This window comes from Cucumis sativus, chromosome 4 (genome assembly GCF_000004075.3).
Source record: "Cucumis sativus cultivar 9930 chromosome 4, Cucumber_9930_V3, whole genome shotgun sequence".
Classification (NCBI taxonomy): Eukaryota; Viridiplantae; Streptophyta; class Magnoliopsida; order Cucurbitales; family Cucurbitaceae; genus Cucumis; species Cucumis sativus.
The window spans coordinates 15,062,626-15,075,401 of NC_026658.2; the positions used below are offsets into that span (position 1 = coordinate 15,062,626).

The 12,776-nt window shown below is 26.7% G+C and overlaps 1 long non-coding RNA gene and 2 other non-coding genes across 3 annotated transcripts; all 3 read left to right on the top strand.

Annotated features, from left to right (window-relative positions):
* Positions 1-2,398: 2,398 nt before the first annotated feature.
* TRNAA-AGC lies at positions 2,399-2,471 on the top strand. Its single transcript has one exon. It is a non-coding gene; the product is annotated as a tRNA-Ala (tRNA).
* A 75-nt stretch (positions 2,472-2,546) lies between these two features.
* Positions 2,547-2,628, top strand: TRNAS-AGA. Its single transcript has one exon. It is a non-coding gene; the product is annotated as a tRNA-Ser (tRNA).
* A 738-nt stretch (positions 2,629-3,366) lies between these two features.
* LOC105435244 lies at positions 3,367-11,531 on the top strand. Its single transcript, XR_969265.2, has 3 exons — positions 3,367-3,626; positions 3,732-3,806; positions 11,244-11,531. It is a non-coding gene; the product is annotated as an uncharacterized LOC105435244 (long non-coding RNA).
* The last annotated feature ends 1,245 nt before the right edge of the window (positions 11,532-12,776 follow it).

A 12,776-nucleotide genomic window follows, 5' to 3' on the forward strand; every position in this document is an offset into this window, starting at 1 on the left:
ACTGAATAAACAGTTGAATAATTATAATGAATAACAATTTTATAAATAATAATTAAATAAATTGTAAATATAGCAAAATCTATAAGTAATAGACTTCTATCGTCGATAGACTCATATGATTTATCAATGATAGACCAATATTGAAACATAATCTATTAGTGATAGATTTTATTATATTTACAAAAGTTTTATGTTTATATATGCTCGAATCAACTGCCATGCATGCAAGTATATCCCAAAATATTTTCCACCTAATAATACACAATTACATCAAAGCTTCACTATATGTAATGTTACTAATTGAATAATAGCAACCTGAACCAAACTTTTTTCAGTTGTAAAAAGCAAGGCACAACGAAAATATAAATATCGAGAAAATATAATATTAAAATAAATAAAATATAATATTTAATAAGAAATTAGAAAAAAAAATTATCCAAAATTCTCCACTAACTCCACCATCTCCAATCTCTTTTGAAATTCAACCAATACGTGTCTCTTTACAAATCTACGAAACAAATCTCTATTTACATGCAAAATAACAAGTAGGTGGTGAATCCAATTAACACTAATAGTGTGTCATATTAAGACACATTGACAACAAGTGAAGATGAAGTAGTTATAATTTGACACTTGACAATATACACTAAGAATGAACATTTATTTAACACATATATCCTAATACTTGTAACACTCCTTTTATTAGGAGAAAAGGTAGTACACATTTGTTACGTGTATATACAATTTATATTAAAAATAAATATGCATCATATGTGAAGCAAGATCTCGTACCTCACTTCTTGCAATATTACATTATTGTATTGGTTCATATCCGTATCTCCAGTTCATAATTCTTAGTTCATTTTATAGCTTACTAATATAAAAATATTAAAGTTGAGTAACGAGGGTTTAAAATACATTTTCAATTTTAAAGTGATTAACTTAGAAAATAAATTGTTTTAGAAAAGCTCAATGCATTTGATGACCACCTAATTAAAATCTTTTTTAAAAAATTTGAAATGTTTAATGGTTAATGTCTTTAAATTTGTATGAAAAACTTGAACAATGACCTGCTATCTTCAGCATCTGCCACAAGCCAACCTCTAGCCACTATCTCCGACGATTGTTTTTTATTAACTTGTAGCCATTGTGATTGCCCTCCATCTCGATGACCACTGTTTTTTTAACGATTGTTGGTTGTCCATTGCTGGTCATTGTTTTTCAAGAATTTAATTTCCATTGGCCAACCTTTGGCCATCGTCTCTGACAACCATTGTCGACCAACCTCCAAACACAATTTTTTTAGAACCTCCATCGACCAATCTCAGTCCACCATCTTCAACAACTATCGTCTTCAAGCACCATTCCTAACAATGATCGACCAACTCCGACTATTATCTCCACCGATAAATTCTTTTAAAGTAATTTAGAAATCAATAAGAATACTTTTGATGCATAGCAAACCAAACAAACTTTTAGATAAAAATATATATTTTTGAAAAAGAGGCGTCAAACTCATATATGTTTTTATTTTAAAGAGATTTTGTAAAAGATATTAAATGAAGATGCATGTTTGAAAAGCACCTTTTCCCAACAAATTTTAAAGAAGTCCTTTAAAACTAATATAAATTTTGCTATCAATTAGATTAGATGCAGTGTTTTGGATTGAACGATCTGTTGGCCAATCAAGCTTCCACTCAGTGTAGAAAAAGACTGCTGGTCTATCCTTAAAGATCATACTTTAATGAATTTCCAAGCTTAATTGATTCAATATTAGAGTTTTCAAACATTAGACTTGTTCAAGGAGCTGGATTCTCAAATGAAGCACAAAGTTAGTATTAATTATGAAAAAAAAGACATTATAAGAGTTCCAAAACATGAAATAATCTTACTCTGTGAATTCTAATAAATTGAATGAAATCAATAGTTTAGCAAAATGGGAATAATCACGCTAAACTCCTCCTTTGGTTATGTAGATTGGATATTATATTGGTTGGAGGAAACATACAAAGGGAATAATCTTAGCTTGGAGTGGGTGCCAACTGCCGAGGAACCAATGTAGTGACATCATGTATGTAAATGGGTAGATGGACGATAATGATCACTTTAATATTTTCTTATTGAAAAAGATGGTCAACCAGTTGATTCCATTACTAAATAATTATGTTTATGCTTCTATTATTGCACAGACTATGCAACTTATTGAATAGCAAATGATGTTTAATTTTTTCAACATAGTAGCAACGGAAATATAGAGGAGTTTGCTGCATTAAGCAATCTGAAATTGTTGTAAGACGTTGAATGATGGAGTCTTTAAAGCCATTTGTCTAAGGAGATCTTACATTAACCTCACTTTTATTTTACATAATATGTTAAGTGAGATTATGGTTCCAAGCTTGGGGATGTAGCTCAGATGGTAGAGCGCTCGCTTAGCATGCGAGAGGTACGGGGATCGATACCCCGCATCTCCACATTAACTCTTTTTTTCTATCATTCTTTGTGGCAAAATTACGTAATATAAAAATATAACATTGATCTTCATACGTGTGGGCGTGCCGGAGTGGTTATCGGGCATGACTAGAAATCATGTGGGCTCTGCCCGCGCAGGTTCGAATCCTGCCGCTCACGTTTCTTTTTATATTTTATTTTTTTATGTATGCTTAAACAAACAAGTTTAGAAAAGTAAATAACAATACACATAAAGCTCTCTTTCTATGTTTTGTTTACTCTTTTTAGAGTACTTTTAAAATGAGATTCTTTTGTGATTGATAAAATAAGTTTAAGAAATAAGATAAATATAGTAGGTGTTTATTTATTTTTCCTACTCTATATACTTGATATCCACAGTGATACTCTTTTAATGGATATTTGAATTTATGATAAAAGATTTTAAATTTTTGTTAAAAGGATTGGAAAAGAAAAAAAAAATATACTTATTATAAAAACTTAAACCACGAACACATAGTAATATATTAGTTTCCTTTACAAAAAAAATAAGTATCAAGTGTAGTTCTTACCAACTTAGGTTTGATTTTGAAAAATATGGTAAGCACACTATAATTAACTTTGTAAAGTAAAAAAACAAAACAAAATTATTATATAAAACAAACATAAACCCGAATGGAACACTAAGAAGACCTAAGTCTCCCCCAAATAAAAAAGAAAGAAATAAAATATAGAACATAAAACACACACACAGAAAGCCAAAATAAAGAGTAGCCATCAAAATGATGTTAGAGTTTCGTCTATAAGTTTTCCACAGCAAAAAAAGACAAAGAGAAAGGAAACTTCCTTCACATTTCCAACCAACCCTCAATGAAAAGACATTGCAATTTTTAAAAACAAGAAAACGTGTTGTATATTCCCACTTCCTTCCCTCTTTTACAATAATAACAACACACCACATTATATTCATCTACCTCATTCTTCCTTTTAAGTTTCCTTCTTACTTACTTAAGTTTAAAGCTATTTCCTTTTTTTAGGTCTTATTCAGATGGGTTTTGTGAATTTCAAGTGTTTGTTTCTGGGTTTTCTTCTAACCTTTGTTCCTTTTAGAAATGGAGTTATTGTAGTGGAAGGTAGCAGTAGGCCCTTTTCAATTTCCCCAATACTCAAGCTTCAAAAAGGTACACACACAAATATATAACTTATCTACAACTTAATTAAATATAAGTTTTCTCTTGTGATTTATATATAAATTTGATTATGGGTTTTTTTTTTTTTTATGACAGGTTTTAAGGGATATTATGATTCACAAATTTTTGCAACAATGGGAATTGAATGCAAGTGTTGTGATGAGATTGGAGGTAAATGCTCTACTGAGTTTACTACTTCTTGCTCTAATCTCCATTGTTCTCCTTGGAAACAATATTAATATTAAATCCAATAATCCCTCAGTTCTTTCCTTAAGTTATAGCAAACATCATTATTTTGAATACAAGAGTACTTTAACTTTGGTCATGACTTTGGATACTATTTGGGTGTAGCTCATTCAATCTCTCAACAGAAAAAGCTCAATAATGTTTTTAATTAACAAGAAAAAGAAGAAGAATAAAAGTTTGTTGTCATGTTACAAATTATTATAGTTGGACAACACTAAACTGAACTATTAAATATAGGTGCACAGTTCATGATATTTGTAAGTATTTTCTTGGTATTGTATATCGTTATGTATATTATTTTTGTTAACTTTAACCAATTATACAAATGAGTTAACTTTGGTTAGGCATATATATAACATCAAGACATATAGATAGAAGTTCAAAATTTCAATTTTTTTTTTTAAAGTCAAGAGGGTATATTTAATTTACTTCAACTGTATAAGGCATATATGGACAATTATAGTATTTGAATGCCTTGAAATTAGATATGTAACACTTTAAAGGATCGACTATGGGTTCTAGGAGAAGCTCCTCAAACTGTATAGTTGTGTTTATGTTTATGTTATTTGCTCTATTTACTATTTTGATTCGAAAGTTTAACAAAAATTAAAGGAAAAGATAAAAAAAAAGAGAGATTTTGAAGAATGAAAAAATAGGTGTGTTTTTTCAATGTACAAGTTCATGATTTGTTTTCCTATTTTTAATGAATGCCCTACATTTGGAATGAGGTGGTAGAATGAAAGGTGTTGATGTTGATCAATTGATGCAAAACTAGAATAAATGTAATTTTGTTATACTAATCACTGTTAAGAACAATATATATATATATATAATATATATATATATATATTAGGATTTTTTTTTTCTTTTTTGATTGACAATTTAGATAAAATGAAATATATATATTTGGAAACTAATAAATATTGAAAATGATTAGTAATTAAAACAAATTTTTAGGATAATTAATTCTGTGTAAAACGAAAAATGAAACGAGAATGTTTACTCAATAATCAAAATACGGTATGCAAAAGTAATCCTAACACGACTTTTATTTTTAGAAGTTAAATACTAAATCTTTCACGGGGAGTTATATTATTAAAGAAGTTAGTAGAAAAACATAACATGGTATTACCAATTTTTCTGTAGGTTCACTATGTTCTGCCTATTTAAGAGAGTTACTTGATTTAATCAAATTAATTTATTATTGGAAGTTTATTTCTAATCCAACCATTTAATGGGTATTTTAAAAATGATTCTTTTTTAATTTGTGTTAGTAACATAAGACTTGGGCTGGAAAATGAATATGGGCTTTAGTGATTCAAACCCAATGACATAAGTTGGGATTTCATTTGCCAATAACCTTCACATATATAAACAATATTTTCAATACAATAATATCATTAAAATAATTTCACAACAATGTAATATTTTATTAGTAATCATTGTTGATATGATAGGGACAAAGTTTGTATTTGTTTTGTTATATCCTAACAATAATATAAAAAAAGTATTAGGTCAAATAAACTTTTGGTCTGTGAGGTAAGAAAATGGTAAGGGAAGTGAGAAAATTAAATGAATGAATAATGAAAACACACACACATCACCAATGCCACATCACCCAAAGAACATTTTCAAAAAAAAAAAAAAAAGAAGAAGAAAATATAGTAAAAATTTAAACTATATCAATAGAGTTTGATAGATATTGATAAAATCTAAAATTTTGTTCTATTTAATGTAGTTCATTTCGCAACATTTGAAAATGCTCGAAATTGTAATTACTCTATTTCATTTTCTTACATTTTAAGAAAATTTAATTGTAAATATATATGTTCTGATTGTTTGAATTTAAATTTATATATAATTAAACTTCATTTTTTAAAATATTTGTGTGTTAAAGAAAATTGATAGAACATTTGATAAATCTTAGGTAGGTGGTAATTGATAACCATTTTATTGAATATATGATCTTGTCCTTTACTATGGTAGTTTCATTCTATTTAGCACTATACCAACCTGTGACAGTTAATTAAATTGATATTATCATTTTATCAATATAACATTAAATCTACACACATGTAAGAATTGAATGCTTGTGTGGGTTGAGCTATGCATATTATTATTATTTATTTTACTATAGAATGAACACATAAATTAAAGTCGATCTTATATTATATATTCCAATGTAATATAAATAAAAGATAAAGACGATTGAGGATGTTCCTTGTGACCCTATTGGCATCCCATGCAGAAGGGTCATTTAGATGTATATATCCAATGCTAGAAAAGGGCATATCCCATCAATTTCATCGGCCAAAATAAGAAATTGGGATCCCTTTTGCTTTTCTTTTTATGGAAAGCCATTCGTTATAAATGGATACAAATTTAAGTTGCCCATCCCATTAATTCTTATCACTTAAAATGGACTATTATTTTCTTCCCTCAACATATATCTTAACTTTTCCAATATTCTAAATTTTGGAAACATCATCAATTTTTAACTTCGGTATGGTTAGATACCCATCTTTATTTTAAAGTTATTAACATTATTATGCCCACATTTATTGAGTTTTAACAACTTATATAATGATATATATAAAATTTAGTGTGTAATTGTTGTTAAAAGTATGTTAAATTTACGCACACAATCTAAAAGTTTTGTATTTATATATAAAACATCTACTGGCTAAACGCTATAAAGATTTAGATCAAGATCATACACATATGATATACTTTAGAGGATCAAATTTAAAATTCAATGTATTATTAATTGTTTTCAAAAGTCAAACCCTACCTATTCCATCTCATTTACGTCTTATGGACTAATTTCAAGCCAACGTCTATAAAGTCTCATGAGATTAAATCAATTATAAGTTTAGAAGATAAAATAGGGCAAAGTAACCAAATAAACACGATTGAAAATTGGGACTAAAGGGAGAAAGAAAGTTTCATATAAAAAAATAGTGTTGAAAAGAACATATATAAATTAAAATAATAAAAAGAAAGAAATATTTTTTTGTTTCAATCTTAAACATAGTTTAAATATTGCTTTGTAAACTACATTTTGGATCTTCCCAAGTTGATTTATCTTTTTGGTATATCAAATTCAAGAATATTCTTCCTATCAATATGTATATTGAATCCACCACTCAATATTAATTATATAATATGATTTGTTTATTTATAGATTATGTTATTCTTTTTTCTGTATTATAAAACAAAATCAATATTAGATCATCTAAATTTTTACTTTATATATTTTAATCTCTCTCTCTCTCTCTTGTTCTACTTAAAACCCAAATAAAAATGGTATCTTTTAAAATTTTCAATCAAATAATCAATCAAAATATTGAAGTACGAAATATATATGCACGTGGACTCGAAATGTTGTAATACATTCATAATAAAAATGTAACCTTTTTTCTTTTAATCAAATTCATTGTTCTTATTTTGATTTTAAAAAAATCACTATTCCTCTGCTATACATTGGGGTAAAATTGACAGATTATAGGTACGTTAATATATTATATCTTTAAAAATCTTATTGCTAATGACTCATGTCTCTCCTAGTTTATATTTAGATAGACTAGTGTAAATATTTCAATTACATTTTAAGTATATTGATGTGTATATAATTTTTTTTTAAAATTGCAAATATATACTAAAGTTTGTTAGAGTCTATCAATTGTAGACTCGATGACTATATCATATTGCAAATATTGATCTATCATTAATAGATCGTACAGGAGTCTATTAACAATAAAAAGAAATTGTCGATAGATTTTGTTGTATTTGCATTTCTTTTTACGAGAAAATTGTTACTATGCTTTTTGATTATTATCCATAAAATTGTTACTTATTAAATTACACATAAGACATGGATCTAAATATTTGTTATATATAGGCCATTTTTTTCTTTTACATTGTACCATATTGATTAATACTTTAAATATTATTATTAATATATTTGTTAATACTCTAATTCTGATTGACATAATTGTAGAAAAAGAGTAATTTTATTCCGATGATTTTGAGAAAGAGTAATTTTATTCAGATGATTTTGAGTTAGAATTTAATTATAATGACGTAAAATATATAGTTATGAATTGATCATCTAATGATGAATTATATATATATATATATATATATTTAAGATTTTTTTAGTACAACCCATGGTTTCAAATTCAAACTCAAATAAAATAGAACATACCAAGATTATTTAATTATGTATGCTTCATTTGATTCAAAATTTAAATTCAAATTATTAAAATGACTTTGTTGTTTTATTATATATAAACACACATGTACTCACCACTTCAAACTTTAGAAATATAAGACCTTATGCATTTCTTGAAAAACAACAAAAGTGACAATATAAACAACACATGCAAACAAATAGCGGACCACAAAATTACAAGCACGATTACACATAATAGCAAAAGGAAAAAAAAAAGACCCGCTTGACATGCAAGCTCCAACTAAGCATCAACTATTCAACTACTTTTGTTTTTTCTTTTATTTTTTAGATAGTTGAACGTTGTTTTTATACGATCAGTAATTGTAAAAAGTGGTAAAATGAACAAACTATTTATATTTTATGATAAAATGATCAAGTGTAATGAGTTTTTATGTTTGTTACTATTTTTCTTTTGTCATAAATGGTTAAAAGTTTGTAGTTTTTTATTATTCTTGTAACGAAAACGGTTTTATGAATATAGATAATAATATTGAACGTGGCAGAAACAAAAAAAAAAAAAAAAGTTGAAAAGAAAGTGTAGAAGAATCCTTTCTTTACAAGTTACATTGATAATTGGATAAGCAAAGAGAAAAGTAGGAAAAAGAAAAGGGGATTAAGCTCTCACTACTTCCACTTCTACCCCAAGTTGGAAACCCCAAATTTTGTATTTTCTAAAGATAAAATAAAATCGATTCTAAGTTCATAAATATATCTATCATGTTTTGCAATGTGTATTTGAATAAAAGTTACAAGTAGTTAATGAACCATATTTTAACAAAAATAAAATGGATAAACACTTTAGTCCAATCAATCACTTCGACAAAAAATCACCCATAATTAATAATTCTTTGAAGATCAATTTAAAATGATTAATTTCTCTCTTTTTTCTTTTAAAAAAAAATCAAGTTTATTGAATGTGATGAAAGGAAAGTAATGATAAGCAAAATTTGAGTGTTTAAAAAATCATTCTCAAAATGATAAACTTGGAATGTAATGTTTGATTTGAATCACTTGGGAAGAAGGATAAACAAAAAGAAGTTGGGTGTTAGAAGGCATATTGTCATTGGCATCAATGGGATGAGCCTTCAACTAAGTGGGTCCTTTTTCTTTCTTTCTTTCTTTCTTTCTTTCTTTTGTTTTGGTTTTGGGCCCTCTTGAGTCACACAGCAGATTCAACTTACACAAATTCAATATATATATATGTAACAACATATAGCTAAATTTTCTTTCTTTCCTTAATAAAATAATTCACAAACAAACGACTTTTTATATCTTCTTAAATGTTAATATACTCTCTTTACTCGTTTTATTTAAAAGTATATATCTTGTTACAATCTATCAACTTAAATTCTAAATTAATAATTGTATCCATTTTTAATTTTGTAAGTGTATCTACCCTATACTCTTCATAGGCAAAACTTTGTGTAAAACTTGTATCAATTGGAGCCTTAAACATTAATTTTATAAATGAATTAATTGAGAGTAATATTAATGAATTTTTTTCTTCTAAAATTGTTTGTGCAAATTATACTGTCATTTTGTAAAACTAGCATTTAAAAAAGTTTACTACAAAGGTAAGAATAATTGTATAAAATGATTTTCAAAGCTAATTGTAAAAACAAGCTGCCTAAATTAATTGCTTTATAAGAATTTAAGAGTTTAATTTGACTCACATTATATTAATTAATAGGGTGAGATATATATAAAATGTGAGGGAATTTTGTATAGAAAGAAAGGGTAGAAATATCCCAACTCTAGAAGTTACCTTGATATAATTTTGATAAGCTAAAGAAAGTAAGAAAAAGAAATTAAAGGGAATCTTTGGCACATGGTTTGTGCAGCCTAAAGTAGCCATGCAACCCAAATTTAAATTGCACACACACACACACACCAAAAAAAGATGGAACTACAAAAGGTTAAATCGGTAGGGTCGTTTCTAATTTCTAATCTGTATGTGTATTCTCTAAACTTTCCAATGCATTCATTCTTTTTTTAGTTGAATGTATACCTTATATATTTCAAACCTTTTTTAAATAATTACTCACTAGTCTTCCGTACTATCTTAACCAAATAATCTAGATTTGTGGTTATCCACATATCAATAACTATTGATTTGAAGTTTACAATTCAACCACACTCTACTGTGTAAAATAAATAAAGCAAAAAATATAGTAAAACCAATTGATTTGGACTAAAATAAATGCGATAGGAAGGGTCGGTAAACAAAAAGAAAAGAGAAAGAAAGTGAAATATGTGCTTAAGAAGCAATTTAGTTGTCAAAATAAAATTGTATTAGGTACTAAAATGAAATCAATTTTCAAACATAAAGATGGCCAAATAAAATTCTATCACTTCCTTAACATTTGATATAGGAGCTCAAACTAGATTGTTGTGAAGAGTGTAGAATCTATAATTAGAAAGTGATAGAGTTATGTAGTAAGTAAAGTGTTATGATAATTAGATGTAATTGAAGTAGAAAGTTAAAAAAAAGGTGTTGAAGTATTTTCTTAAGGTTGAAGGTTAAAATTGATAGAAAGTGGAATTTGATGGTTAGAAGTGATATAAGGTAGGAGTGAGTGTGATAGGGGATGTAAAGTGGGAAAGTTGGATATCTTTTTGGCGAAGGGTATATGATAAGAATATGTGGAAAGGCGGGAAAGGATGTGGCAAAACATCACTCACATACCCACACCATGCGGCGACCCTCACTCCCAAAATCCAACGCCCTCTGCGGGCCCTCCCTTCTTCCTCCCAACTTCTTTTTCTTTTTATTTCTCACTCTAATTTCTTTTTAACTTTCATCTATCTTATCCTACTTTTAATCTCATTCACAATATATATATATATACTTACAAATATGTATGTACATTCATGTATATCTGTACATAGTTCGAGTCTTATTATGGTATTGATTTTGAAATGTATCTTTTCTAAGTTTGTAAACACTTGATAATACTTTTCTTAAAAGCTAAAAAATTAATTGGTTTCAAAATTAAAGTATAATTTAAATCCCTAATAGAAATCAAATTTAAAACTAAAATAGTAAAAACGCCACATTTCAAAATTTATAGTAAAAGCTAGATGTAAAATTGGAATTATTTTAGTTCATAGTTATTTTTTTTTTACAGGAAAGAAAAAGAGAGAGAAGAAAAAAAGAAAGTAGTGGTTTGGGAATTTGGATGCATTGGAAATGGTCAAAGAGAGAAGATTAAAGAAAGGGTGAAGGTTGAAAATGAAATGTGGCGTTTTCCATTAGAACTCTTCAATCCTTTAACTTGTAGTCTCTGCAACTTCAACTTTTTTGCTGTTCTCTCACATGAGAGAGAGAGAGAGAGAAACAAATGATATTATTGTTTCATTGATATGAGAGACATTGGAGAAGACGATGAACAAAAAAATACTTCAACTTTTTTGTGCCCGACAAGATCATAAAGATAACCTCATCAGTCGTCACACACACATGTACGTTCTTTTCTTTTTTTAGGTTCGACTTCGAACTACTTATCTCTTTAATCTCACCACCCATTCATGTCTTGGTTAAATCAAGTTATTATCAAACCCATCTAACTATGTTGTTGAGGTAATTCATACTTAAAAGGTTGATTGTTGATCACCTTCTATATTTGTACACAACTTCTTTGAATGCCTTTTTAAGTATAATTAAGGACATTCATTCAACCCAACACTTCTAGCTAAAACAATCAAATAGAAAATTCATAAAGTAAAAATAGAGATATTGCACCCACTTTTTTTAAAAAAAAATCTTTAAAAAATCAAATCAAATTGTGATTACATAGTCTTCAAATTTTTTTGATGAGCATTCACAAATATTTCTTTTATTTTTGCTTTTCTAAATTTACTTATATTTCGAAACTATTTCATTTTTTAAAATTAAGTTTTATTTCTTCTCCATATCTTACATTGATTTATATCTTTCTTAAATAAAATAACTGACTTTTTAGTTAGATTTTAAAAACAAAAACAACTAGGTGAAAATAGTGTTCATAGATTTAACTTTTTTTAAAAAAACCAAAAACCAAATGGTTAATTACAAAACAAAACCTAAGTTATTTAAAATCAAGCTAATGAATATTTCTATAAATATTTCTTCTCACATCTTTTTTCTTTTATTTACCAATGTTTTAAAAAAATAAAGTCAACTTTTTAAAACTAAAAATTTATCTAGTATTATATTGTTAGGGACATTTTCAAATATAACATAATAAATTAAAATATAGAAAAAATTAAAGTCTATTTAGGTGTATCATTAATAAAATTTGAAATTTCGCTATATTTTACAAATACTTTAAGTAATTTTATCATCTACTATAAATTTTCTTAATTTCAAATATGTCTATATAAATTTTCTTAACTTTAAATATGTCTATAGATACTATTTTCACTTTCAAAGTTTCTTCTCTTATTACCTATATTTTTTACTAATGATTTACAAAATCAAGTCAAATTTTGAAAACTAAAAACAAGTATCTTCTAAAAACTTGTTTTTATCTTATAACGAATTTAATTAAGAGTTCAAAAAAAGATAATTTGTAAAAAATTGAAAGAAAATAATCCTAACTTAAAAAAAGTATAAAAAACTAAAAATAAAATGATTATGAAAATTTTAATAATAAACATAATTACATAGGCAATAAATATTT